The following is a 25,394-nucleotide window of genomic DNA, read 5'->3' as shown; positions in this document are numbered from 1 at the left end:
TTATAGGCATTCAGAACTACGGAACAGGATAATCACTAGTCAGATGGAAGAAGGAAAAACTTGTCCTATGAAGTTTTGTCCTGCTCTTCACATAAGATATCGATCGCGGCAGTACATGATATTGTGACTGGGCAATCCTCTGTGTTTTGCTATTTCTCACACCCGGTCAATAAAATATGATTGGCACATGTAAGACACGCAACAGCTTGTCTGATCTTTAGGTGGAGACCAATAATATTAAGGTGATGTTAGACATTTGAGATTTAAAATGTCTTGAATGGGCATCTTTCTTATATTTCGATATCACCGAAACCTATTCTTGTTTTGAAAACATTTCATTAAGGACAAAATAAAAATGATAACCGACGTTTTGAGAGATCCAAAAGCTATCACCACAAACAAAACTTATGACATTCGAGAACTGATCACTTTACCAGCTTCATTACGTTTTACCAGCATATTACGTGCAGTCAGAAGAAAGTATTTGAACATCTGTCTTATCACTGGACTTGTTCATGACACCGGGTAGGCGTGCAAGATCGTATTCATCACTGTTTGATTTAAATGGTCCGTAACCAATGTCATAACCAGATTCCACTAGCCAGCAATGTCTTGCAGCATACAGTTTGGCAATGGTCGAAATATGTATGAGATTATTGTGATATGTATGTACTTTGAAACGATGTCTATACAGATAATTATGAAACTTCTCTTTCATTCCTCACTTCAGACCTCAAAACAATGTGCTGAGTAGTTCCTTTTTTGATAGTTTTGTCAGCAAAACTGACGAACATCCAATTGCGATTATATTCTTGGTACGATACGGTGCCAAGTCCCCGTTGACTTGCACCAGTAAACAAATCATAGGTATGTGTGATGTCTGCATAACCAAGTCTCCGGTGGCTTGCATCAATACACAGCTCAAGGGTATGTGTGCTGTCTGCATAACCAAGTCCCCGGTGGCTTGCATCAGTACAGTAATACCTCGTGCATTCGCGTTTCTGGATTCGCGAATTCACGGATTCGCGAAATTTTCATTGGTACCCTCTACGTACATGTTTGTTTTTTTTTTTTATTTTATTGAATTGTACCTTCTTTATATGACTTCTGTGACACATGAAGTTAACCTAGGTTACCTTCCTGACAATGACAAAGAAAACGTCAGTCATTAAGTTTACAGTCCTATTCGTTGCTTGGTTTTACCTTACTGTGAGTGCAAAAGAAAACGGCAGCCAATCAATTAGTATAGGGGTAATATTAGTATGCATGTACCGTACTGTAAATGCGCTAGTGTGGCAAATACCCATTAGGCAATACTGTACTCTATTTTTACGTCAACCATTTATTTCTCTTTTTAAGGGTAATGTATTAAGCTAACTTTTAAATGAAATTAAAGTGCTTTGGGAGCATGATTTGGGTCATATTTAGGGTTCAAACCCTAGAAATAAGCATTTATTAGCATTTTTAGTGACTCGTACCAAACATTCGCGATTCCTCCTCATCCGCGACTGGTTCTGGAACCTAACCTCGCGAATGTTCGAGGTATTACTGTATACGGAGAAAAGCATTTTGTGTTATCTACATAATCAAGTCCCCGGTGGCTTGCATCAGTATACGGAGAAAAGCATTTTGTGTTATCTGCATAATCAAGTCCCCGGTGGCTTGTCTCAATACACAGCTTAAGGGTATGTGTGTTGTCTGCACATTCAATTAACTTTTCTTTTGTAACAACTTTAAAATTTACTACTTAACCACGAAAACTTCCCTTGTATTAGTATTATGCAAATTATTAAACTCTCGCATCGACCGTTCCGGTGGCCTAGTGGTTAGAGCGTCCGCTTCGGATGCGAGAGGTCGTGCGTTCGAACCCCGGCCGAGTCATATCAAAGACTTATAAAAATGGTACTAACGCTGCCTCGCTTGCCGCTCAGCATTAAGAGGCTAGTGTTAGGACTGGTCGGCCTGGTGTCAGGATAACGTGGCTGGGTGGGCCACCATGCTCCATGTCTGCGACATGATGCCCCAGTGCTAGTCATCACTATAAACTGCCACACTGCAGACGTTGTAGCGATATGACTGAAAAATTGTTAAAGCTACGTTAAAAATCCCAATCTCGCACACACACACACACTCACTCCTCCTCCTCCATCTTAAACCTCATGATTGCTGGTGTTCCGCACGCGTTATATCACCTGTAAATAACTAAGATACTAGTTTACTTTTGGAAATCTTATATATTTTGAGGATAAGTGGTAACTCTCTCACCAAAACTCAAAAGAACTATTTTATAATTAACAATGGGACATGGTGCCTCAAAGATATCACGTATGCCTTCATTAGCGATATCAACACTACTGTTCAAGAGTTAGTCGCTCTTAAACTGAAGTTTTCTATTACAGGTCTATATGTTATGGTTGTTGATATTGAATGCTAGTCCCATTAGTGGGGGTGATTTTAGTGTACTGTTGTCTTTCGTAACAGCTTGTTAAATAACAGACACAAAAAAGCGGTATATATCACTCGGCACGCTTCACCTATGTATATTGCAACAAGTATTTTGTATTTGCCTCTACAACGGCCGTAAGCTATTGTGCATCACTGTCGATAGATCTAATATCATAAGCTGCCCAAACTACCAGCTGTCCTTAATTTCACTCATTGGCCAATTTTCATGTACAGCACTTTGTGCTTTTATATTTAATGTTTTTTTGTGAAAGTTTGATTTTTATGCTTTAAACGTTTTTTGTTTTTAAATTTTAGACATTTATTCAAATTCCTATGCAAATTCATTTATCATTGTTTTTCTCTTCAAACATATTCAAATGTAATTTATCGCATAGTATAATACCTTCTTTAGCCTTTGAAACACTTCCTATAAATATGGAGGTTCAACAAATCTTTCAATTGTTTTAATTTGTGTGGGGTTGGGGTAGAATGCGGGAAAGCATTCAGTTCCGAAATTGCACCCTATTGAACGCCAACACTATACCATTTCTAACAGCTGTCAGACTCCTAATTTTGTTTTAAAATAATTAACCTTGCTGAATAAAGAATGAATGTGTGTAGCACGTGAATGTAAGAGTTTAACATAACTGTACCACACAATGTTAATTTGATAGGGTCAAACCAGGATAAATTGCTTCCAGACCAATAATTACTGATTTGTTCACAATCGATGTTTTGACTGACCCAAAAGAAACCCCTAGACTCCGGTGGTCTTTGAATGCTAATATGCCCAGCAAGAGCTTCCACGTTTATATGTGTGTCAGTAATAGCACCATAACACCCAAGGAATATTTGTGTAATGGTAGACAATGGCACTGTCACTTTTAGGAATTTTTGTGTAATTGTCAGTAATGGCACTGCCACCCTTAGGAATCTTTGTATAATGATCAGAGATTGCACTGTTACCCATTGGGATTTTTGTATAATGATCAGAGATTGCACTGTTACCCATTGGGATTTTTGTATAATGATCAGAGATTGCACTGTTACCCATTGGGATTTGTGTATAATGATCAGAGATTGCACTGTTACCCATAGGGATTTTGGTATAATGATCAGAGATTGCACTGTTACCCATTGGGATTTTTGTATAATGATCAGAGATTGTACTGTTACCTATAGGGATTTTTGTATAATGATCAGAGGTTGCACTGTTACCCATTGGGATTTTTGTATAATGATCAGAGATTGCACTGTTACCCATTGGGATTTTTGTATAATGATCAGAGATTGCACTGTTACCCATAGGGATTTTGGTATAATGATCAGAGATTGCACTGTTACCCATTGGGGTTTTTGTATAATGATCAGAGATTGTACTGTTACCCATAGGGATTTTGGTATAATGATCAGAGATTGCACTGTTACCCATACAGATTTTTGTGTCATGGCCGATAATGGCACTGTCACTTTTACGAATTTTTGTGTAATTGTCGGTAGTGGCACTGTCATGCTGGGGAATGTCTGTGTAATGAAAACGTTGTTGTGCGTTTAGCTTGGAAAACGTGTATGTGGGTAATATATGAGAAAATTAATCGCTGTCTTACCCCAGCCGTTATCGCTGTGAAATAAACACGTAATGTTCAATAGAAGAGCGAGAGAGTCAAATCGTTATAAAACTAACTGATCCAGTTACAGTTCTCAAACAACCATTTTAGTTTATCTATATATTTTCATCACATAAGATATTTCAAAAGAAAATTTATAGAAACAGAACCTTTAAAATTCTTTTTATGCTTCAGTTCGCATACTTGTCCTACACACATCAAATAGCAAAGAGAAACTATTTGTTATACAGTACTTAAATAATAGTATTGCCTGATAAAATTAACCTCAGTAAAAAAAAGGAACGTACGCATGGTACTGGAAGCATATTTATACACTTCGCTTAAAAGATCAGCATCCATCGCTTAAACAGCCTGGCCGATACAAGTTTTCTTCCATCACTTAAACACCCTGACAGGCGGTCCTCCATCGCTTACATTGTCAGGTACAAGGTTTCATCCATCGCTTAAATAGTCTGTCAGGTACAAGGTTTCATCCATCGCTTAAATAGCCTGTCAGGTACAAATTTTTATCCATCGCTTAAATAGCCTGTCAGGTACAAGTTTTCATCCATCGCTTAGATAGTCTGTCAGGTACCAATTTTCATCCATCGCTTAAATAGCCTGTCAGGTACAAGTTTTCATCCATCGCTTAAATAGTATGTCAGGTACCAATTTTCATCCATCGCTTAAATAGCCTGTCAGGTTCAAGTTTTCATCCATCGCTTAAATAGTCTGCCAGGTACAAATTTTCATCCATCGCTTAAATAGCTGTCAGGTACAAGTTTTCATCCATCGCTTAGATAGTCTGTCAGGTACAAATTTTCATCCATCGCTTAAATAGCCTGTCAGGTACAAAGTTTCATCCATCGCTTAAATAGCCTACCAGATACAGGTCTCTTTCTCCATCGCTTTAATAGACTGTCATGTAATAGTGTTCCTCCATCGAAAAAAATAGCCTGTCAGATACGTGTTCCAAGCCACAGATTTAACAGTTTCTCATGTACGAGTGCCCGTCTATCACTATCAGGTACGAGTGCACATCCGTCGCTTCAGTAGAATATCAGGTACTAGTGCCCATCAGTTGCTTTAGTAGCCAATCAGGTAAGACGGTCCCTCCTTCGCTTTAATTGTCTATTACGCACGAGTTACCACCCATTGATTTAATAACGTATCAGGTACTTGTGCCTATCCATCGTTTTAATAGTCTGTCAAGCATGAGTACACGTACATTGCTTTAATAGTCTATCAGATACGAGTGCATGTCCATTGTTTGATAGTCTGTCAGGTACTATTGCAACGGTAAAGGGGTTCAACAGTAAAAACTATCTGTTAATACAAGAAGAGAAACAAAAAAAAAAATGAAAGAATTTAACATTTACCAAGGGTTGGAGGCACGCTCTAAAAGTTGGTACTATTTCTGACAGCCATATGAATCACCAGAAAACGCATGTCAATGTCTGGTTATTCAGCTTTCTTTCCTATTTTTCTTAGAGGAATTCCAGTCTGTGTACTGGTATTTCATAATATAGTGATCTCATTTAATTTGAATAAAATCAAGATCTCCGGGCGACATAACGGAGATCTGACATTCTGTAAATTTATCTTATTTTTAATCTGATTCTGATTATCCTACGTCCTAGAAATCCAATTTTATGATAAAACAAAAATAAGAATAAAAAAAAAAATTCCGTCATGAAACTTATCCTACATCAACTCACTGTTAAATTAGTCTTCCTGTTTGAAATAAATTACCCGTGATACCTTGCCACTATATGTTTTAATTTGATCTATCTTCTTCAAAGTAAATATTGCTTGGTGTATTGAGGAAACTTCAAACGTTTTTGGGAACCGAATAGTTGTCAATGGCGGTTTCCACAAAAAGCCCATGCCGGTGCGTGAAATCCCATACGACTGTGTGAATAGACCAGGTAGGTGTGTGAAAAGAACATATGGGTTTGTGAATAGACCAGACTGGTGTGTGAAGAGAACAAATGGGATTGTGAATAGACCAGATAGGTGTGTGAATAGAACATATTGATGTGTGAATAGACCAGATAGGTGTTTGAATAGAACATATGGGGGTATGAATAGACCAGACAGGTGTGTGAATAGACAATACGGGTGTGTGAATAGACCGAACAGGTGTGTGAATAGAACATATGGGTGTGTGAATAGACCAGAAAGGTGTGTGAATAGACAATACGGGTGTGTGAATAGACAGCGCAGCTAATGATTTAATTCAATTAATTAGGAGGCCGTGAATTCATAATGATTTCATTCCTTTACTTAAGAGGCCTTGAAGTTACAATGATTTCATTCCATTAATTAGGAGGCCTTGAAGTTACAATGATTTCATTCCTTTACTTAGGAGGCCTTGAAATTACGATGATTTCATTCCTTTAATTAGGAGGCCATGAATTCATAGTGAACGTTATATACTCCTTACAACTCACTATGAATCGTCCAAGAATCAAATTCAAAATGAAACTTTATAAAATGCAAGTGATATTTGTGATTTTCTCCAAATGCACTGAATACGGTCCAATTAGAGACCTAACGTATTGATCAAATGGGTGGAAACAATTCCAACACGGTTAGGGTGAGTAAATCTCAGTTGGTATTTGCCTCATATGCCATAAAAACTGCAAAGAAAATAAGTTTCAGAACGTGACGTAAATACAAGGCGGGAGCAAACGCAAATGGTCTAATACAATTAATAGTCATTAGAAAATGCATAAAACTTGTTTATCAAACGATAATTGCGCTGGAAATGGATAAAATGATAATGTTGGCAATTAACATGCAATCAAAACTAAATAGTGGAAGCCTTAGAAAATTAAACTACCAAGATTTTCAATTCAAACACACTCGCATAAAATTCTAAAGGTAGTCTGATTGCAACTTTTCAAGCGTTTATCTCTGCATTCCAGATTAATCAGTTACTTTCTTTTGTTATGTCCATATGTATCAAAGATTTAAACGAATTTTAAATGAAGACCGAGTGGCATTTATTAAAGGGTAGATGCATACCATTGCAGGATATACGTACAGCTTGCATTAAATCCCAAACCCAAATGAAGAGGCGGATTTGAATGAAGATTGTAAGACTCCTATATTGCACCCCAAATCTACGGGAGGTGTGTGCGTGTGGTGCAAGGACATTACAAATGTTTGCTAGAATATATACGTTTAGCGACCAAAATGAGACATTTTAGTTACGGCGTATGCCAGATTTTTCATACTTTGTATTGAGATCATTCAGTTCTGCACAGAAAGAACGTTTCTGCAATCAAGAAAAGCTTCTGTACATTTTGATGAGATCGAAGCCAGATTAAAATATTTATTTGCCTTATAAGTAAAGACTATAAGACTGGTTCAATCATGTTTTTTAGTCATATGTAGCAGCACCCATCTTTTAGGAATTTTGGCAGCGTCAAATATTTTAGGATTTTGCCAGGCAAGTATAATCTTAGAAATGCCAGAGATAGTGAGCTGATGAAAGGACTTTTCTTCCTTAACAATTTACTCTCGAAGATAACTCTATAACAGTACTTCTACCGATGGTACATTGAATTGTACTCAATGCCACAATATGCAACAGCAATCATGAGCCATGGAACACGTGTACAGTTGGTTCTGGAGATTATTTGTAGCAAATCATACGAAGTGAGTGCTACGGATTACATTGTACTTATTTATTTATTTATTTATTTATTTATTTATTTATTTATTTATTTATTTATTTTCTGTCAACATTTGAACGAACAAAAACCTGAGCTGACTAGGAAATGCACTCCTTAGTAAGAGGTGCCTTGATTTTAATAGAGGTGGACAAGAGATGGACACGGCCTGACTATCTTGCTTTCATTTTGATAGAGGTGGACAGGCCTGACTAACTTGCCTTCATTTTAACATAGATGGACATGCCTGACTATCTTGCCTTGAGTTTGATATAGGTGGACAAGGCCTAACTTTTTTTATACAGGTGGACAGGCCTGACTTGCCTTATTTTGATAGAGACGGAAACGGCCTGACTATCTTGCCTTGAGTTTGATAGAGGTGGACACGGCCTGACTATCTTGCCTTGATGTTGATAAAAAATGGACACGGCCTGACCATCGTGTCTTGATTTTGATAGAGATGGACACGGCCTGACTATCGTGCCTTGATTTTGATCAAGGTGGACACGACCTGATATCTTGCCTTGAGTTTGATAGAGGTGGACACGGCCTGTCTATCTTGCCATGATTCTTGCATATGTTGACACAACCGGGCTATCTTTTCTTGATTTCGATAACCCGTAGCTACTTCGATTACGACATCCCAAATCAAATAGAGTTTTGACGACAATTCCTGAATACAGTTTAAATTCAGTGGAATAAATCAGTTTTGGCCATCACCTCTGTTTTATTGAATAGCGAATTTTTTTGTAGGCTCCAGAAGACTAACTTGAAATAAAAAAAATAACTGTAAGCTAGGGCTGCAATATGTTTGATAAAGAGTCATGTCTATTGAGACATGATGTGATTATAAGCAAGGGTCGATGCCATTCTCCTTATGCATGGTGTTAGGGAATTTGCTTGAATGGCCATTAATAACAACAAATTTCAATCTCTGGTTGTCATGAAAGCCTGTGTTTCACTCGAGCAGTTACCCTACCGGAATCAATATTGCCGCCATTATAATGCACTCTGAAAAACAGGCTGTCATTTTGTCTTTATTGTATTCAAGTTATTCTTTGGGATAGCACACGCAGAGGAATATACGGCCTTCAGATATTAAACGTTGTGCGATCAATGCGTTAATCTCTAGAGGACTGCATGTTGGATTAATCGATAATCTGATAATCCTGTTCTGTGCTCAAAACTGTCAAGTAGATATTTATCTTCCAAGCTGCACCGGATGTGGGAAATTATCAGGTGCACCGGATAGGATAAAATTACTGAATATTGCCGGCTGGATAAAAATCTTTGTCACGAATCAGTTCTAAGAATGTCTGATTTATGTTTTCGCTTGCAACATTGGCAATGAATAAATTGAAGCATGTTTCAAATGATACAATTGCAGATTGGTTTACTTTTGTCCCAACCAACACTTCTCATTCAAATGGTACAATTACAGACTGGTTTAATTTTGTTCCAACCAAAACTTCTCATTTTGGTTTACATCTTCAGCTGTTACAAAAGTTTTTTTTTTTTAAAACCTCTTTTTCGTAAAAACGATTTTTAATTGCCACGTACTATGGAAATCCATATACAAGTTGATTAATTGGACTGCATCTTTCTAACAGTTGTTCACATTATTTTATTATCAGAATGTTACCCAAATCTTTCAATTCACTTCCGTTTTCAGGAGTTAAGTGAACAGAGTTTGCCTTTTCTTTCGATAAATTTATCATTAATTTGTCTCTTTGTCCTACGTGTATATTATGGTATTTTCCATTGTAGAACAGCGATAATGAATATTTCTACCTTTCATCACGTGACTACTGTCTTTCAACTGGTGGCCCTCTTGTGCGACCAAAGCTTAAAAACTGGCAAATTCTCTCCTTTTGTAATCATTACTTAATAGACTCTTTCACGATACACTTTCATTGCAACTGTTTTAAAGCTGCCTCGGTATTCACAATAAACTCCATTTTGACTTGAATTCTCATCTTTCATCCAGAATTGTGAAGAAAAAATCCTTCCTTATGCATCCGTGGTGGATAGAAAAATTCCACTTTTTGCTTTGCTTAATGGCATCCATCTTGACCCTTCCTGATCTATCAACACAAAGAATTCTCTGGATAATTTTCGGTATATGTATTTACTAATTTGTAGGAGGAATAATTCTTTGCAATAGGTGTTTGATGTTTGTATTGCATGGCATGAAGTACTAATATTCGGCACTGAAAGGCTTACTGAGAGATCATACAAATGTGAAGAAAAAATACGTCCAAATGTGAACTTTTTATATTTTCATGATGTGTGTTCATTAGATTATAATAGAAAATTATTTGTAAATTTGCGTTTTTAAGAACCTTTTAGTTAATAACTACTGCTGTCTTGAGATCCTTTGGAAATAAGAAAAGCATGGACTGTCAAAGTCAGGCTCACGCAGGTGTTTGATTCGCTCGGTAAAGAGACCCTTTTCGTGTAACTGTATAATTTATTAAGTAAGAAATATTAATTCAAGAGTGTCGGTATAATGTCCACGTAAAATCGAAGATTTTAAGTACAATAAGCTAGACTTTGACTCTTTCTTTAAAATTATGTATTTTGTTCGGTACATAATATAGCTCAGCGCTTATCACGCCAGACTCGCGACCAGATGGTGCGGGGTTTAAATAATGCTCTCGGAAGAGTTGGTCGGCCGCCGTAGTGTGTCTCTTGGCAAGGCGTTTGATTCCACTTGCTTCAATACGATATAACCTTTGATGTGTCAATGTGCCATTCAACACAACTCAGTCAATCAATCCTTCGGTAGACGTTATGTTCATAATTATACTACATTTCAATTTCTTTATTCTGTACCTGGAGCCTCTATCCCCAGACAGAAGCCTTACTAGAGTAATTCGACATAGCTTTCTTTTTGTTTGTCTTTTCCTTCTTTACGAAATCAACGCTTTTTAAACAGCATGTCTTTTATTGGATAATTACAGTAAAGGTACGATATAAATAAAGTGCTTTATCTCAGACAAAATTGTAATGCTCATTAACGTAGAAAAGCTTAGCAAATAGTCTTGCTCTGTCAGAATATATCAAGCGACATCTACCGTATACCTTCTTACTCCATCAAAATATATCAAGCGACAAACACCGTACAGTATGAATCCATCAAAATATAACAAGCGAAATCTACCGTGCACATTTTGATCTTACAAAATATATAAAGCGACATATACCGTGTATAGTCTGACTATATATATATATATATATATATATATATATATATATATATATATATATATATATATATATATATATATATATATATTCTGACTCTATTTAAATATATTAGGGGGCATCTACCGTGCATAATCACGTCAAAAGAAATCAGGAGGTTACACTAGGTCAGATGATATTAAAGTGTCAAAAGAGAGTGATGTGATGGGGAAAAAAATAAATATGCTACCCCGTAATAAATTGCTGGTTTCATTTGACAGAAGCTACCAAAATTCTCATTCTACAAAAGTATTTTTTCCGCATAATCGAAAAGTAAATCGATAAAGCACAGACTAAATATTTTATACTTCCTTAGATATAAAACTGAATGATCTCGCAAACACTAAATATAACCAAACGATCAATATTTTCCAAAAAGGTTATATTACATTTCGCCAAAGTTTTTTTCCTTAATGTATATTTATGTCGGGAATTTGCTAGTCATGCTTTGTACTATTATTTTCCATTTTAGATCATAAAGGGGTGTATCAAATATATATACACTGTTTAGCACTAATTTGAATTGAATGTTAACAATGTTTCCCTATTTTCTTTATCTTTCCCTCCCGGCGATACGACTATCAATAAAAGTTCAAAAGTTCAGACGACTGAGATTAAATGCCGTGCTTTGCTCTTGCTCACCTTTTTAGTAGTTCTTATTTAAAAGTGAAATGAAAAATCTTCCCATCACTTTCTCTTTCTCTCATGTAAATTATTACACCATTATATGTTTAAGGAATAAAACAATGCAAAATCCAATTAGATTCTCTACAGTATAGAAGAGACTCACTCCCTCTTCGTTGTTGGCATCTACAACTCCCCTACGTCATTAGGAGGTGTCTGTGTCTCTGGGTGTGCGCGCGTGCACGCGGTGGATGGAATGGAGTGAATTGCATATGAATAGCGCATTCTTAATATTAAAAAATATTAAATATTCTCATTTTTTAATACAAAACACAAAGAAGAAAAAGATTATCTAAGTAAATTCGAAAAAATTTATACCTCCAATTTTGTACGGTCTCATAAACCAGAAATATATATTTTGGTTGTGGAATTTAGCTTTATATTTTAAAAAAATGCATAATTAACAAACTGCTTTAACTAGAAAAGGAAACATTACCGTTAGTTTTAACTTAGTCACATGACTTAGTCACATGACAAGTTCTACTTCGTATCTACAATCTGAGAAGAGAATATATCATTGAATTTCCCACGTACACAATTGAATCATGAACCCGTGATTTTATATCCCCAGCATTGTAAAGCATTCAAATCATTATTAATTGTGATCGTTTCTTTGTGCGCATGTTGCTGCGCAAAAGTCTGTGTTGATAAATCGATAATTAATTTTAAGCGAATGGATTCGAACTACATGAGAGAATGATTGCTTAAATTCGCGCTAAATACCTTGTCTCTGTTTATTACATTGTCTACTCGGTTTTGTGTAAAGATTATTTATTGTATTTGTAAGCTCGCGTGTTGTTTTGGTAACTTAACTTCGAAAGTACTGCCATGCCTCCTCGCTCTCCGATTGCGTGTTGAACGCCCTGGAAGTAGCAGGTGATTGACAGAGCGCCCATAGTATGCGCACAGATAACCCTATTGCGGAAAAGGCCCAATGCATCTAGCGATTAATTTCACAAAGCACACAAAAATTCATGGAATTTGCCAAATAATTACATGTGTAATAACACCTTTATCATTTCTTAAATCGATGTTTAATGAATATTATTATCAATGAGAAAACGTTAGGTTATATAAAGTAACCTAAAAGGAAAGAGTAACCGGATGAACGAACAGACGGATGTACGGACATGAGATAACAGCATACGCCCTACTATATTTGTGCTGGGGAGAAAATAAGTCTGGCCAGTTGTTAATTTACCATATTGTCCCAAATATACTTAAATACACAGTTATCAAATGACTGAATTATGCTGAAATATTAAAATTCCAGGATTCTTTAATTGGTATTAGTAATGATTAATGTAGTACCTAATAATGAAACACAACGACTGACAGACAGAAGTGAATAGATCTGCTTCGCAATTAATTTTGTTTACATGTTTTGAGCCAATACCTTTGACAGATGGGGCAAGCATAATTTTGGCTATGTTTCTGTACATAAAATATTGTGTCCAACATTATGTTCTGTCTTCGTACCAATTTTCAACCTCATTTGTACTTACGTATTCCTTTTAATTTTTAGTTTATAAAAGCTGAATTCAAAACAGCAGCGAGTATATGTAATTAACACTAGACCTTATTGTACCTACCAGTAACCAGGCGTGTTCCGATATGAACAATTACCTAAGACTCACTATGCCCTTAATTATTTTTTTTTAATTTTAAGTTAGTCATCAGATAATTAGTTGTTAATGACACCCCCACCCCATATATATATATATATATATATATATATATATATATATATATATATATATATATATATATATATATATATGAATTAGAACAACATAATATAAATTTGTAAACCTTTCTAAATATAATTAAATAAAAGAAAAGGCGGCCCCCATGCTTCAATAAATACTTCAACGTAGTCAATGGACACTTTACTGCTAAAAATGTTAATGTCAGTTAATTTCAGTTTTGGAATCGGTCTCCTCCGTGATTATACGACTGATGAGTGTGTTGACTGTGGGGGAAAATAACATGATTTATTAAAGAATTAAAGACTCGTACCCTACACATGTAAATTATAAATATTATTATTTAATTCTGACGAGAGGAGTTGAATGTCATGTTGCATACTGTCATGCTTTCAATAATAAATACATAAATACACACTAATAAATAAAGAAAATTAAGATCTCTCACAATTCTGTAATTATTGGTTAATGTCTATAAACTTGTGACAACTGAATGTTAAGCAGAATAACAGCAATGCTGCATTGTTTTCATCCGCATCATATTGTAGCAAATCAGGGGTCAAATGGTAACTAGTGACTAATCTTGTGTTATATTTCCTACATTTACATCAATTCAAGCGAAAAATACTTTTAAAAAACACCGTGTCAAACGTAATGCGCGTAGTTTGCTCCAAGTCGTTGTTTTTCCTTTATTTCCAAGTACCTTCCGGCAGGAGACGCCGTCACTAAAGGCTTCTATAATGCGTTAATACCGCGACTAATTTTCCGGTAATTAAACTAATGACCACAAAATATTCTCAATACTAGTTTCAAACTTATGTAGTTTTATGGTTTATTTAAACATATGTAATTTTATTTACGGTAAACGGGAGGGGGGAGGGGGGCCAAATGACAGGTGGTGGTGGTGGGCCCCTCTGCCTCCCCTCAATCTGGCCCTGTCGTTACTATAGGTACGTGTTACAGTCATTGCGGTAGTCCAAATAGTCTGGTAAATTCATTCAGTAGCAATAAATGTAGAAGCAAGAGGCAATGAAAATTATGGAGAAAAATTATTACGAAATAATGTTTCAAATATTCAAATGTGAAGAACTGGAAAAGTATAAATATTTAACAAATTGACTTCAGGCACGCAATCTGCATGAAAGCAGTCTTTGTTGACACATTTTTAATGGATAAAATGCAGTTTTATACAAATGTTGCGTTTGAGTGAGATTGTCTGCTTAAATGACCTTGAAGTCCGGCCTTTTGACTGCGAAATAATGTTTTGTACTGTGACATTCAAACATGTTTGTCCTACTTGAATAGGTTGCGTTTTCAGATGAACAGTTCGAGTATAAACTTCAAGGACTCTCTTTATTCAACTTAACAGATTGTTAGGATGGTTAAACAAGACTTAAAAAATTTATGTCATTCCAAACACAAATTTAATTATGGGATCAAAGGAAAAATTAACGTACAGAAAGGCAGAAACTTACAAGTCCTTAAAATGTACTGATCCTTTGTCTTCTCACACGTACAATGTTAAATTTGTATTAAAGAAAACGTTGATTAGTTAAACGCCAGTAACTCGAGTATTCATAATCGCTCGAAGGTCTTGCTTAAACACCAATAAGTCGAATACTTAGAATCACTCAAGGGTCTTACTTAAACGTCAATAACTCGAGTATTCAGAATCGCTCGAAGGTCTTGCTTAAACTCCAATAACTGGAGTACTCAGAATCACTCAAAGGTTTTGCTTACAGACCCATAACTTGAGTATCCAGAATCTAAAGGTCTTGTGTAAAGTTTCTGCATATATATTTGTGCGGCGCATTTGTTTGATTTTAATAAATGTAGGATAAGATAATATAAAATGTATATGACCACCTTTGAAGGAATACTAAATCCATTAAAACCATTGGATTTTTAATCAAAGGACTTTCAAGCTTCCCACATAGAGAAACAAAACTTTCATCAGAATGTTTAGTTTTTAACCGGCATGTCGGAAATAGAGACTGTTATACACAACTTTCAGAGGTTATGCAATATCTTCGAACAAGTACTTGAAACTCGTCTAAACTTCTGCCCCTATTTCTACGTCGATTCAAGACTAAAACTTTTGTTGAAAGCCTCAAAGTCGGGCTTGAAAAAAAAAAGAACTCGACCCTAAATACGAAGCGATAATATTTTTCTTTCTAATCTCACTATCTATGTCACATTTGCTACGGTGCTCAGTATATGAACAAGACCAGATACTTTCATCCCGGAGTAAATATTTCCCATGTAAGTGATCTTAAAAATATTAGAACAACTTAAAACTCGAAGAAATATTTTGGGGTCGCGACAAGTCGAGCTTTAGAACTTCATCTGCATAGTCAAGTAAATCGCCGTGTGATTATCTTCACTGTTTAACTAGCAGATCCCCATTCACCCCCCCCACACTCCCAAAATAAAAAATGAGTTTACGGTTGGCAGTCATGGAACTGTTTCTAGCTTTACTCAGTCTGATAGTTTTTTGTTCTTCATAAATTTCATGAATGGTAGCTACTGCATTGAATACTTGTATTATTTGCTTATTATTGAGTAGGTAAGTTCATTGCAAGTATCATTCAACCACATTGCACCGTCTCGCTGTAAGCATGTGACTATGAACAAACTGACAAAACACGTGACTGAATATGCTGATACATACCACGTGACTCTGAATATGCTGATACATAACACATGACTCTGAATATACAGACACATACCACTGGCGTCACTGAGGGGTGGGGGTGCGGACCGCACCGGGTGACACCATCAGACGGGGTGGCACCTAAATGACTGTCTATAAAATTTACTAAGGATTATGTATGGTCTTTTACGGAAAGAGGTCCATAGGGGTGACAACATGAGTTTCCGCACTGGGTGACACCAACCCAAGTGATGCCACTGACACATACCACGTGAATATGAATATACTTACATATAACATGCGACTGAATATAATGACACATATCACGTGACTTTGAATATACTGGCGCATAACAGCAACAAAAGCAATCAAACAAACAAAACAAACATCTTGATGGATGTAAGTGAACAAGCTGAAGACAAGCTATCTTGAGTCAGATGGAGTTGTTATTGTAACGGTGATATACATCAATGTCGATATCAGTGGGTAAAGAAAAAAAAATCATTGATAATTGAAATTTAAAAAAAAAATCTTAAGAGAAAATTTAAAATAAATAATAATTGTTTTCGAAAGAAGCTTGTCTTTGGCGTATGTAAGGGGATAGGGCTCTCATATCTACCTTTATCAAACCTTGCACGACGATTAGCATCCCCGTATCTTTATATGCGAATATTCCTTCTTTCATCCGTGAAGATCACCTTATGTCAAGCGAGCACCGTAAAATTGACCTAAGCTTAAAACCCATTAGCAGACCCCTTGGGACTTTTATCTAGCGTATGTTATCGCAGTATGGCATCAGGGTTTGTCACGATGAATTAATCATATGACACTATACCATTCAGTTGTGTATTTTGACCGGCGTTTCTCTGTAGTATAGATTTCAATAGCCAGACTGGTGGTTTTGTGTAGATTCGTCATTAAAGGCTTTCACGTTAAATTATGATATTGATGTTGTGTGGATGTAATTACATTTTGTATCAATAAGATTACAATCTACAGGGCAGGTATCCAGGTGTGATAGGCATGCCACCCTCGCTATATTTGTGGAGTTATGTGGGTTTATGCTTTGAATAATATTAAAAAATGTGTAGGCGAGACTGTTTTGGTATAATAAAATGGTATTTCTGTGGTTAATATTTATGGAAGCCTACTGAAGTCACAGAAAAATTAATAAAAATGAAATTTCAAGAAATAACTTAACATTTCGAGAAGAAAAATAGATAAATTCTAGAATTTCGAGAAAATAATATTAATGCTTTGAAATAACTTCGAAATTCCGAGACAAACTTTGATTATATTAGTCACCCATAAATGTTGGGCAAATCTGTTATTTTCCAAGATGGCCGCAGGTCAATCTTGCTAATGCTTATCTTTTTAGACAGTTGTCATTTTTTTCCAAACACATGCTAGTTAGCAGGTAAAAAAAAAATGTCGGAGGGTTTTCAGACAAAACGATAGTCCTACGACATATTTCCAGCAATATCATAATTGCAGATAAGTGCAAGAGAGAGAGAGAGAGAGAGAGAGAGAGAGAGAGAGATTACATATGTGACCGCTCAAGGTTTACGTATTCCAGTCGTCTATGCGGCAGTACAATAATAAACTGCCAATCACTGCTAGTTAGCAGGTAAAAAAATGTCGGAGGATTTTCAGACAAAACGATGTTCCTACGACATAACTGCCAATAAGAGAGAGAGAGAGAGAGAGAGGGAGAGAGAGAGAGAGCTTGAGAGAGCTTACATGTGTGATCGCTCAAGGTTTACGTATCACTTCGTCTTCCAATCCTGTATGCGGCAGCACAATAACAAACTGCCAATTTTCTCTCCTAAAAAAGAGAATAATAAATTATTCGTAAAGAAAGCTTTAAGGTCAGCGTGCAATACCAATTTATACCTTAACACGATGTTCATCATCCGGATTAACACGATTCATAATAACTTATATTTAGGTGTTTAAGTGAGGCATATATGGGGATTATTGCAAAAGACTTAAGTGATTCCGCTAATCGCCATGAGAAATATGGTATTCGTATGCTTAACGTTGCAAATATAATGAAACAGGTTACAGAGTTATAATTTATTTTAACCAGAAGTAGAAAGAGTACCTCTAGCGATAGCATCTATTGCCTTTCTTCACTCAGCCAACCGCTAATCGCCTAAGAAAGAACGGACTAAAATTGAAAGAAGGCCCTCTAAGGACTCACGGTACTAATTCAGTTCCCACAGTAAACATATGCAAACAACAGGATATTAAAAATTCAATAACTTTAAATTTCCGAGTGCTCATGATCAAACATATATTTATCAGTATAGATGAAACCTGGATGTCAGCTTCTGTGTTGAGGAAAGGATATGAGCCGCGGCATTTTCTGGGCCTGCACGTGTTTGAAACATGTGCTTTCAATTCCGTACCAAAGAGTCAGGTGCTAATTTTAGTAATGAGCGTTCCAAACTCAAGACTGTTAAAGGACTGAAATTCAACCAGTAAAACAATGTCTATATTTTGTTTCACTTTCAACTAGGATAAACTCTGAAAAAGATTCTTTTTCCTACAACATAACTTACATTATTAACCAATCCTGGTCAGCCAAACCCATATATACTCTTGTTTATGTTTACCCATTTCCAGGCTGGTTCCCATTTTTCCATATCATTAGTACCGTGCGTCCTATAATCATCCTTGATTTTCTTGACAGCCCTTGGAATAGTAGTAGTTCAATACATAAGTAAGCAATGTGCACAGTTCTGCTTTTCAACGATTACATTAGTGAATATTACATTATATTGCAAGTTCATCTTCACCTAAAGACCAATGGTGCATTTCAAGCAAAGTTTAAATATTTGAGTTTTATTTAAGAAAAGCAGAAGAAGAAAAAAATATTAAAATAAAGTTGTCTAACAAGAATCATCTTTTTTAATACTACCATTTATCGTTCTTCAATTTAATCCTGGAATATATTTCCAGCCTTGTCATATTTTGTAATTAATAAGTAAAAGGTCAAGGTGACCATCTATATGTACATGTATTATTACAGAAAAAGAGATTTAAATGACAAAAAGTACCTTAAATTCCCCCCAGAAGACATAATTTAGTAAGGTAAACATAAGTCCATTAAAATGCAAAATATTAACTTTCAAAACATTCACTGAAAGAAATTAGTGGGATGAAAAGTCATAATAGGTCATCACCATTAAGCACGGTGGAAGAGAGCTAAGTGATCATATCTGAAGCATCATGTTTCAAAACACAACTAGGAAATATCATATTGCTTACTGTAATTACTCTGTAAATGGTAAATTGTATAAATTTTATATATGTATTGCTTAGATTTAAACCAAAGTGCAAAACACTCCACCTAACATAGTCAAATCTACACACCGTTCCCCCTCCCCGTTCTTGGCTTTTTATATATATCTGAATATGTGTTTAATATCCCACTGAAAGTCACTCTATGTTTACAAAAGGTATTAGGTTTGCTTGTTATCCACAAATAGAACCATATGATTGCATTTATAGTAAAGTTAATTGCACTTGCATATGTGGAGTCACTGTATTGCTGTGGCTCTCTATAGGACTCACGCTACTAAATCAGTTATCATAGTAAACCTATGCAAACACCATGATATTACAAATTCAATAACTTAAAATTTTTTAGTGATCATGATCAAACCTATATTTATTAGTATTGATGAAACCTGGATGTCAGCTTCTGTGTTGAAGAAAGGATATGAGCCGCGGCATTTTCTGAACCTGCATGTGTTTGAAACATGTGCTTTCAATTCCGCACCGAAGAGTCAGGTGTCAATCTTAGTAATGACCGTTCCAAACTCGAGGCTGTTAAAGGACTGAAATTCCATCAATAAATAAAATGTCTCTATTTTTTTTTTACTTACAACTAGGATAAACTCTCAAAAGATTCTTTTCCCTACAACATAACTTACATTATTAACCAATCCTTGTCAGCCAAACCCATATATACTCTATTTTATGTTCACCCATTTCCAGGCTGGTTCCCATTTTTTCATATCATTAGTACCGTGTGTTCCGAACTGGATTGGAGCATACTCGCAAGGCATTTACCACTGAGCTGTGCCGGAAATTTAATTCTAGAACAGTAACTACTTTCGTTTTCAAGAATACAAAGAAAACACTAATTTGCTTCTGCGAGTTTATTAGTTATTCGTAGTGAGAAAATGATGCTTCGGTCTCTCAATGTGCGAAGCTTTCGCTTTGTACCTTTGATACCTTTAGTTTGTTTCTCTATCTTTCAGGGACAAACCATTTATTTTTCGGGCTGGGAGTGGGGTGCGTATTTCTTTGAAGAAAAACAATTATAGCCATCAGATAGCTTGAAAAACTATTCTTGCTCTGATTTATTGGGAAAAAATTTGTATATCTTTTTATTAAATATATAGCAACTAATTTGCGAAATAATTTCATATTATTTTTCATTCTTATTGTTTCACTTGTGAAAATATAATATTTCCTACCATGCCAAGAGACCTCTGTGTGTGTGTGCGCGCGCGCATATAGAGTGTATATCTGCAGAACGAAAAAAGACAGTTTTGTGAGAGAGAGAGAGAGAGAGAGAGAGAGAGAGAGAGAGAGAAGAAATAGATGGAAACTGTATTTTAATTCATTCATGAAAAAAAAAATTGGCTAAAATTTGACTCAGTGCCGATTGCGTCTCTATATAGTTATTTCCCCTTACTTCCTTGACAACAGTGCCACACCAAATGACGCTTTGTTGAAATCGGACTTGCTTTGTGGTCAGATATGATCATGTAGTTCCAAAATGTCCAAAATGTAATTTATTTCTTTAGATTATGTCATTTTAATCCTACAGAGGGGCCCCGAGTGGCCGAGTGGTCTAAAGCGCTCACCGTTACGGATCACTGCCATCTCACCTCTGTCTGCGTGAGTTCGAGTCTCAGGCTCGGCTAACGTTGGTAATTGAGAAAGCCTGCCAGTAGCTTCTCGTGGGTCGGTGGTTCTTCCCGGGGTTTTCCAGGGTTCTTCCTCCACCAATTATACTGGCCGCCATGTATAGCCTATCTTGTGCTGAAAAATGGCGTTAAACCCTACAACAACAACAACAACAATAATCCTACAGCTCCATACAGTCACTGATATATTCGTACGACCAGCCTATGACTATGAAAATGAGTTTCATCTTCAATTCTTTGATTCTGGAGCATATTAGGCAGCACGTGAAACTGCTAACAGCCCGACGGTCCGATGCCAACTAATTTAACGGGGGACTGTTGCAAACAACTAGTAGGAAGTCCGTCGGGCCAGTTGGACTTTTAAAACAACTAGTAGGAAGTCCGTCGGGCCAGTTGGACTTTTAGGTATGTGGAATATATTTATTGTACAAATGGAATGTGCTGTGATATACAAAGATGTAATAAAAACAAAGTTATTGTTTCTGGTGACCACTCGTGAATATGGGTGAAATGAGAAAACATATAACTCGCTTGTAGTCGGCGTCAATATGTGTAGATATTTGAATGCCTTGAAGTCATCAGAAGGTAAAATAAATAATTTAAATTAGGAAAAAATAACTTTTGAAAACGAATTCGACGCTATAAAACTAACGTTTTAAACATAGATGTGTTCAATAATTTGCTTGGAATAAAATATAAAAAAAACATAACATGCTAAGACCATAACAACTATGTTAAACGTTTGTGTATCAACTACAATAATACAAAATACATGCGTCAAATCGTCATTTTTTCAAGATTTAGGGTCTTAAATTGGACACTAAAAGATATCTACTTTAACGAAATTAGAATATAGATTGTTACATATAACGAAATATTACATAATAGATTGTTAAATATAACACAATATTACATAATATATATTTACATATAACGGAATATTACATAAAAGATTGCTACATATAACACAATATTATATAATAGATTCTTACATATAACGCAGTATTACATAATATTCTTACATATAACGAAATATTACATAATAGTTTCCTACATATAACGCCATATTAATAATATATAATCGATTCTTACATATAACGCAATTTAACATAATATATTCTTAAATATAACGCAGTATTACATAGTATATTGTTACATATAACGCAGTATTACATAATAGTTTGTTTCATATAACGTAATATTACATAAAGCAAAGCATTTGTAGCATTCTTCCTTTTATAACATAATAAACATATATAGGAAAATGAAAGTGCCAAGACAGGGCAAAGTAGGATACATGTACTTGAATTAATTAAACGTATTATGGTAAAGACAGGTATTTTGAGTAAAGAGAGTTGTGTGATTGACGTTAACAGAACTGCATTTAGATACTGTATACGTTTATACATCCTGGGTTATGTAGCAAATTATGACGAAATATACCTTTATAGACGATTTAAAAAAGTGCGTACTTTCCAAAAACAAAATGATATTCATCGTCTGTGATGGTAAATACGTGACCTTTTCTGCTTGAGACAATGAGGTCCAGGTTAGTAAAGACTTAAATATGGTGAAAACCGTCGCATAACCAGCCTAACTGACCTGTGGCATCTTAGTCGGTTAGAAAAGTTATTCCTTCAGACAGCATGCTATATCCTGGATGTACATTCTTGGAGTGTTGTTTTACCATGTAATAATAATAATAATAATAATAATAAAATAAAGACTTCATTTTACTTAATGACATCAAATACTTTCATTGCTGTGTTGACTGGAGTGTAAGAGATTAAAGGTGGAATTCAGCACTTATTACCTCCTGATATTCCACCGTACAAACCTGTTAATGATACTATTTTACGATAGCAAACCGATGTGTCAAAAATGACCTTTAGATGTGAAAATTGCAGATAGAAATTTGGGATTGGGCTGCATAAACTTCTTCTGCTGTGAACTACCATTGACTTCTCTGGTCAAGTGGATACTATTATTATGCTTTGTTTTAATATAGGTATCCAAAAATGTGAACCTTTTTGACCTCACTTGTGTGTTTGATTTTTTATGATTCGTCGCTGATTGCGGTATTAAATTTGTATATAAAAACTGGCCTCTGCCCCCTTAAGGAAAACTGATAATTTGTTTATGGTGCAGTCAGCCACGTCTATTATACTTTTGTTTTTCGTTGTGTATATTTAAATAATTTTTATGCATTAGCTACATTATATTTCCTTCCTTTCCCCATATATCACTTAGTGTTGTATGTAATTCCCGTTGGAAAGGGAGGTAACTATGTTTTGTACCTCAGTGTGAGAACTGTTTACATCATTACAAAGTAGCATATTTTGAACTTAACTTACTAAATATGGGAACAAAATGGTGACCATAATGTATTGTCTTGCTCTTTCTGTAGTGGTCAATGTTTACATCCCTGTTTTTATTAATATTATTCACATTTCCATACAGACACACAGAAACAATTGCATAACATGTCAACATCCATTCTCAAAAGTAATTTAACTCCACAGGAGCAGAATGACTTCAGAGGAATCATACATAAACATACTGTTATCGATGTTGAATGGTCTTAGAAATACTGATGGATATGGCATGTATTTGTTATATTTTGGTGAGAAGAATGAAAGTTTTAGCACGCCGACATAGTTTCTACCTTCATGACCCCACTCTGAAGTTGACATAAGAAATTCATCTCACACTTGGGTGATAATAGGAAATGTTTCAGTGTTATGTATATATCTTGAAATTTCTACGTTCAGTTAACAAAGGGGGAAAAGCTTAAAATTAAGTGGCAGTTTCATGCGTTTGACAATACACGTACAGTTTCTCCTCTGAAAGTCTTATGTTTACATGTTTCTTTTCTTTCTGCAGGTCTCAGTTTGCATGTTAAGAGATTAGGATGAATCGGTTAGTCATGCTGAAAGAAACAATAGCTTGAACCTCATCCAGATACTCATTCTGATCTAAGTACACAAGAGAGTGACTTTGGACGGATTTAGCTTCCGCAGGAGTTGTTTTATGGTACGTGCTTATTAAAGCCAAGCAGGCGAAATGCTTTTCACCTTGAGCTGAATTTTCCACTGTAAATATTCGCTCCATACCGTATATTATTATTTACTATGATTTTGTAAACTCCAGAAATCATTAAAGTCAGTCGTAAGTGAATTGGTTTCAGAAGAAATTTCTGTTAAATTGTATTTAGTAATTGTATATGTGTGGTCAGTTTCAGTGGCTATGTATCAATGAGTTTATCTGATATGTCACTTTGTAAGTTGATCAGTGTCCCACACATCAGTATATCAATATTCCAGCATGGTCTAATGTTAATTGATTAAACTCTGATCTCTCCAGTTTAGCTAGATTGTTGTTGTGATTAACCCCCTCCACACACACACACACACACACACACACGCAATGATTGCTGCTATTAACATCTCCAAAATGATAATGAAAGGTTAGGAACTGCTTGCTTTATAGCAGTCTATAAATACTTCTAAAGCACATTATTTACTTAAATGTGTGATTTCTTTAAGTTTGCTAGAAGAATTTATAGAAACTTTCACTTTTCTCGCTGACAACTAACACAGCATTTCCGTCATTCCCTCTTAGAATGTTTAACTTCCAAATCTCTTCTTGACATTCATGAAACACTGCAAAGGAATTTTGATTCTGTACTGATGCTATGGTGGTAAACAAAGACCAAAAGCACTGTAGGTTGCAAACAATTTGAAATCATTCAAGAAATGCAGTCAGGCATAGCTCACAATGTATATAATGCAGTGATTTTTGCAGCAAAGTAGTCACTTTTTTAAAAGCGTAATACAAGTTTTAGTTTTGCACACAAAATGTTTTCCTTTATACCATTTTAATACATAATGCCTAAATAAGTGATATGTTCACAACTTTTGATATAAGCGATTTTCAGCAAAATTCTTAAGGTGGCAGGGTCCAGTTTTGCAAGCTGGCCCCTGGCAAATTTCTTAACTTAAGGTTATGGTGTGACTTTTTCAGCTATTATTGTTTACTATTTAAAGATATGGATATGAATGGGAACTAGGTGTTTCGGGTTTGTGTTGTTCTTGAAATTGATGTCAGGCATATACACCTTCCATAACTACTCTGCAGTATGTTGATAGTGAAATACCAATAGTCGGCTAGGAAAAAGGGATAGCCTCTCTGCTATGAACTGTCATTGACTTCTTTGGTCAAGTTAATAATATTCTTATGCTTTGTTTTAATATTCATTGTTATTTTCATTACACTATTCTCCAAAGTTTAGCATTGAGCTTACTTTTGTACGAACACTAAAATCAAAAGTTACACACATTTTATCGCTCCATTGATGTTACACTTACAATGCCATCCCTTTTGTGTGTGTGTGTGTGGGGGGGGTAATTGTGGAGTTTGTCTATTAA

At 35.4% G+C, this 25,394-nt stretch overlaps 1 protein-coding gene across 5 annotated transcripts in view; it reads right to left on the bottom strand.

Moving 5' to 3' along the window:
* The window catches only part of LOC149793100 (uncharacterized), a 47,071-nt gene that overhangs the window by 7,442 nt on the left and 14,235 nt on the right, over positions 1-25,394 (bottom strand). For all 5 annotated transcript variants that reach the window (XM_089967006.1, XM_089967007.1, XM_089967004.1 and 2 more), the window contains exon 2: positions 17,762-17,846. The gene's annotated coding sequence lies outside the window, so the exon portion shown is untranslated. The remainder of the gene's footprint in view (positions 1-17,761; positions 17,847-25,394) is intronic.

Source organism: Sinohyriopsis cumingii, chromosome 8 (genome assembly GCF_028554795.1).
Source record: "Sinohyriopsis cumingii isolate HCF-2022 chromosome 8, ASM2855479v2, whole genome shotgun sequence".
Classification (NCBI taxonomy): Eukaryota; Metazoa; Mollusca; class Bivalvia; order Unionida; family Unionidae; genus Sinohyriopsis; species Sinohyriopsis cumingii.
The sequence above is the reverse complement of the archived record's forward strand: the minus strand, read 5'-3'. Positions and strand labels throughout refer to the sequence as shown.